Source organism: Helobdella robusta (assembly GCF_000326865.2).
Source record: "Helobdella robusta unplaced genomic scaffold HELROscaffold_4, whole genome shotgun sequence".
Lineage (NCBI taxonomy): Eukaryota > Metazoa > Annelida > Clitellata > Rhynchobdellida > Glossiphoniidae > Helobdella > Helobdella robusta.
The window spans coordinates 5,213,854-5,220,236 of NW_008704902.1; positions in this window are offsets into that span (position 1 = coordinate 5,213,854).

Below are 6,383 nucleotides of genomic sequence, written 5' to 3' on the forward strand. Positions count from 1 at the left end.
TNAAAAAACAAACTACAAACATATTAACGCCAAACATTCGGTAGAATTTATAGAATATTGTAAAAATTATGGTCTATTACCAACATATATATATATATATATTATATATATATATACGGTATTGTTGGCATTAATCAATTTAGTTTTTCTTTTCAATTTTCTCAAATAGAATTTTCTGGAAATTGTCCAATTTATTGAAAATAGAAATATTATCCAAGTTCATCACAAAATTTATTTCTAATAACTATAATCTCCAGTCATCACGGGAATTTATCAATCTATTAAACACTAACGAACCATCAAATTGCTTCTCTTAATGTCGAATCCTTCTTTACCAATGGTCCCATCCATGACACAATTGATATAATCATCAATAGTGATTACCACTCAGACATGGTTCTTTTAAAAAATGCCAAAAACACATCTCAAATCTTTTCTTCAAATCTGCACCACCGAAACACCTTTCTACAGCCCACAGGCAGACTATTGTTGCGGTTGCTCTATGTACGAAAACTCCAAACCAGGAATTACTTCGTAAGATTGATGTGTTTTTATTTATTTTGAGGAACGTTAGTTTTAGTCGTTATGATTTGCGATTCGACAATACTCTCCCACGAGATTGTCGTGTGTGTGTGTGTGTGTGTGTTAGGGAGGTATCCTTAGTTGTTTGTTGTTGTGACAGAAAAATTGCTTGTTGACTCTCGTTGCTTGTTTCTTCGATCACAAATTTCTCCAAGATATTCTCCAACGAACTTGGGTTTAGAATGGCGGTGTAAACATCGTTTTCGCAAATTTTTGTAATTTTTTTCCACAATTTTTTCGTGAATTCGAATTTTGTTAATCTTTATTTTTATTTTCTAAGAAGTTGGTTGAATTGAATTTATCCTTTTTTTCTGCCAAATACTATCGCTGGCAGAAGCTGACTTCCAGGGGTATTCCACCACCTGATCCGGCAGCTCAAGCTGTTTCAGTTGAAAATATTTTGTAAGAAGCATTCCGAGGTTTGATTTCTTCTTTTTGTTTTGTTTTTTTTTTTGTTTTGTTTTTTTTTTTGAATTTTTTACATTCCTAAGCAATGACGGAAAACGAAAACAGGAAAAGACAAAGAATGTCAGACGAACAGTCTGACCATACCTATCCTCTAAAATATGTAGTAGAGGCTGAAAAAGAAAATTTTTTTTCAAAAATTTCTATTTTTCAATTACACAAATTTTTCACAAACAATGTAGGTGAGATAGAAATAATTAAAATTTTCCCAAATAAAATCCTTCTTAAAATTAATAATGAAAATCAAAAGAATAAAATAGAAAAAATTAACAAAATGTTTGATTGTAAAATAAAGACTCACATTGATAATAAAACAAATGTAATAAAAGGTGTGATTAGAACAAACATTCTGAAAAATAGTTCAGAAGATGAAATAAGGGATGAGTTGGTTTTAGAAAAAGTAATTGATGTTAAAAATATAAAAATATTTAAAAATAAAGAACAAATTAAAACTAATACTTACATACTTACATTTCAGTTAACCGAACTCCCATCAGAGATTAAAATATGCTATACTAATATAAAGGTTGAAAAATACATTCCCCCACCTATAAGATGTACTCGATGCCAAAAGTTTGGACATATTCACAAATTCTGTAAAAACAAATCTGTTATATGTGCTAACTGTGGTGAAACTGGTCATAAGCACTTATGGGAAAATCCATGTCAAAATACACCCAAATGTTTTCATTGTATTCAAGCCCATCCAACATTTGATAAATCCTGTCCAATTTACAAATTAGAAAAAAAACCATTGAAACAAAAATCATAAAAGAAATAACATATAAACAAGCAAAATCCTTAACAACATCAAATATCAAATCAACATATGCTAATATAGTTTCACAAAGAACAACAAAAAAAACAATAGATATAAGCATTCAATGCAATTTATTAAATATTCTATTAATAATAAAAAAACAACAAAATAAAACTGCACAGATAAATAATACAACATATGATGTATTGGATGAAATACATTTGCCGATGAAACCAAAAAACATCAAAAAAGTTGAACAAAAAAAAAACATATGAACCCAGTGAATATGACTTTCCATCGGATGACACTGAATTAGAAAGTGTTGAAGAATTAGAATTTAATAGGATGCACCCCCCAAACAATATACTAAGAATAAATCTCAAATTAAACAAAAACAATGACAATTATCGAAATCATAGGAATGGAACATAAGAGGTACAAAAAGTAATTTATCTGAATTGAAATAATTCAGATTTCTTCTTATGGAAAAATACAACCCTCACATTATATGTTTGCAAGAAACCAAATTAATTAAAAGCAAACAAATTGAAATTAAAAATTTCTGTTCATACCACTTAGACGCTATCCCAACAAATACAAACCCAATAGGGGGACTTTCTATCTATATACATCATTCCTTAATTCAATCACAAATAACTATAAACTCAAGTTACTCAATAGCGGTTAGAATTACCCTAAAAAATCCTCTAACTATATGCAACTTTTATAATCCTCCAAATACAAAAATAGGTAATAAACTTGAAAATATAATGCAATCTCTCCCAACTCCAATAATAATATTAGGTGATTTTAATGCAAGAAACATATTATGGAGTGACAATAAAACTAACACATTAGGCAGAGAAATAGAAAGATTTATTATTCATTCAAACATATCATTAATTAAACCATATAAGCCTACTCATTATAACATACATACAAACACATGGTCCACAATAGACCTGTCACTAGCCTCTCCCACTATTTACAAACATATAACATGGCACAGAGATGATGACTTACACAATAGCGATCACTCCCCAATAGTCCTATCCTACAACATTACATACCAAAATAATCAAACAGAAATAAAATACAACATTAATAAAACTGATTGGAAAACATTTCAAACTTTATGTAATACTGAAATCAACCCACAAAAAACTACTAGTCAAAAAAAAATTCACCCTATCACATACATTTCAAATAATATAAACTCAATAATAGGAAAAACCACCCCAATTATAAAAATTCACTGCAACAGAATTAAGAAAAAAATAAATCCATGGTTTAATGAAACATGTAAAAAAAGCAGACTCCTCAAATTAAAAGCATTCAATAAATACAAAAAATTTCCCAATCTTTCCAATCTTCTTGAATATAAAAAACTACAAGCTAATGCTAGAAAATCATTTAGACAAGAAAAATCTAACACTTGGAACAAATATGTTAACTGCATTGATGAAAAAACACCAATGAAACAAATATGGACTATTGTAAACAAGATAAACAATAAAAATAATGTCAGTCGCTTAAGCAGTATCTTATATAAAAACAAAACCTATGAAACATTAAAAGAAATTACACAAATTCTAGCAAATCAATTTAAAAACAACTCCTCCCTAAAAAATCATCAAGTGGAGTCAATAAATTATATGAAAATAAAGGAAAATATTAAATTAGACTTTAATTCAACAAACAGCGAATCGTATAACGACTTAATAACATTATCAGAAATAGAACATGCCATAATATCCAGCAAAAATTCTGTTCCTGGCCCAGACCAAATAACATATAATATTCTTAAAAAACTACCCTCACTTACCCTACAAGCATTAGAAAAGGCATTCAATCATATTTGGACACAAGCTGATGTTCCAAATGAATGGCATGAGGCTTTGGTATTCCCAATACCTAAACCTGGTAAATCAAAAATCAACCCTGAAAATTACAGACCTATTTCATTAACAACACTCTCTGTAAAATCTTTGAAAAAATAATATTAAAAAGGTTAACATTCCATCTAAATATAAATAACACAATATCATACACACAATGTGGAGGTCAAAAAGATAGAAGTGCTATAGATCATTTAATATCACTAGAAACCTTCATCAGGGAAGCTCTGATATGCGATGAGCAAGTAATAATAATTTTTTTTGATGTAGAAAAAGCTTATGATAAAACATGGCGATATGGAATTCTTAATGATCTATATAATACTGGACTTAGAGGTCGACTACCAATATTCATATCTAAATTTATTTACAACAGAAAATTTAGGGTTAAAATAAAAAACGAAACTTCAAACTATAAAGATCTCGAAATGGGAATTCCCCAAGGAAGTATACTCTCGACCATACTATTTTGTATTAAAATAAACAGTATATGCAAATATATTCCAAAAGATTTATTTCAATCTCTGTATATTGATGACTTCACAATCGCATATAAACACAAAACTATTAAAAATATAGAAACGAAATTAAATTTCACATTAAAATTAATAAATACTTGGGCAATACAAAATGGAATATCTTTTTCCGAATCTAAAACAGCAGCCATGTTATTCTCCAATAAAAGAAAAAAAAGTTATCCAAATCTAATGTTTAAAAACACCTCATTAATATTTGTTAGACAATATAAGTTTCTCGGTTTAATATTTGATGATTAATTAAACTTCATCCCTCATATTCAATATATCAAGAATAAATGTATCAAACCTCTTAACTTAATTAAAACTCTATCTCATTATAAATGGGGAGCAAACCAAAATAAATTATTGATAATATATAAAGCAAAGATAAGATCAATATTAGATTACGGATTACAAGTCTATGGAGGCACTAGGAAATCTTATTTAAATATCCTCAATCCTATAATAAATGAATCACTAAGAAGATGCTTAGGTGTCCATAAAACCTCTCCATCTGTAAACCTACAAGTTTTGGCCATGGAAATGCCCTTAATTAATCGCCACTTAAAATTATCATTAAATTATTATTACAAAACTATTTGCAACACAAATAACCCGGCACTCCAATACATCACCCCTTCAATATATAAAAACCTTTTTAATAAAAAACATAAAGAAATAAAACCATTTAGTCTAAGAATAGACAACCATATAAAAACATTTAATAATAATATTTTAAATAAATCCATTGACTACATTCCTCCTTGGAAACTAAATCAACCAACAATCAATACATTCCTAACAAAATATAATAAAATAACAGATGCAAATATAATCAAATCAATAATTAATGAATTTCTCCTTCAACATAAGAATCATACAACTATATACACTGATGGGTCTAAAATAAATGAATCTACATCCGCTGCAGTTATTATAGATAAACAACAGATCCAACAGCATTTGCCAAATAATGCATCAATTTATACAGCAGAACTTCAGGCAATTAATTTAGCCTTAGATCATCTAAAAAATGAAAACAATAAAAGATATATCATAATGACAGATTCTTTATCAGCTGTACTAGCTCTCAGACAAATTGAAATAAACAATGAATTGATCAAAAACATGAAAATCAAAATACATAAATTAATACAAAATAAATTTAGCATTCAGATAGTATGGATACCCAGCCATATAGGAATACGTGGCAATGAAAATGTTGACACATTAGCAATAAAAATCCATCACATCCCTATTATAGATATTAAAATTCCACATTCCGATTTGAAACCAAACATAACAAATTATCTTAAAACTTTATGGCAAATCGATTGGGATCAAACAAAAACGCATCTTCAACAAATACATCCATATATTGAAACAACAAATATTAAAACATTTAACAATAGATTTACATTAAGCAAAATTTATAGAATCATGATAGGTCATACTAGTCTCACCCACAACTATATCCTAAACAAAACAGAAATACCAATATGTCAATTTTGTAATAATAAATTAACTGTAAAACATATATTTAATTGCAGTGAAACAAAAGAAAAAAGGAATTCCCTATTCTTACCTGATAATCCGAATGACATTTTAAAAACAAAAGAAAATATCATCTTAATGATAGAATATCTAAAAGATTTAGATTACTATGATAAAATATAAAATACACAAAAATATCTCTAGAAACCATGCTGTTGGGCGGGGATAATTTTAGTTGGGCCATGTCGGGACATTGTTGCGGAGTCTGGGTTAAGCCAAATAAGCTTAGATTATATGCATATCACGCTTGTACTTAATCACGTATCCACCATTTCCTTTTCTCGAATTACAACAAATACGGATGTAGATTTAATGGTTACACTGTGGCTAGGAGTGTTGGGGTGGCGATGCTTTGGAAGGGGGATGGGCACTGGTCAATAATCCAGTTTTTTTTTTGCTGATGAATGGCTTTTGCTTTGCGGTGCTCACCTGTATAAATATATAGAAGAATAATAATCTACTCATGCTTATGTAAAAACACAAATTAATAACCATCCTTGATAGCGTGTCAGGGTCCTGCCGTGGACAAACCTCATGGTGATAACTCAAATGAGATACGGAGAAAATATATGCTTCCCTAAAAGGTATGTCAAGAGTCTGCTGTGG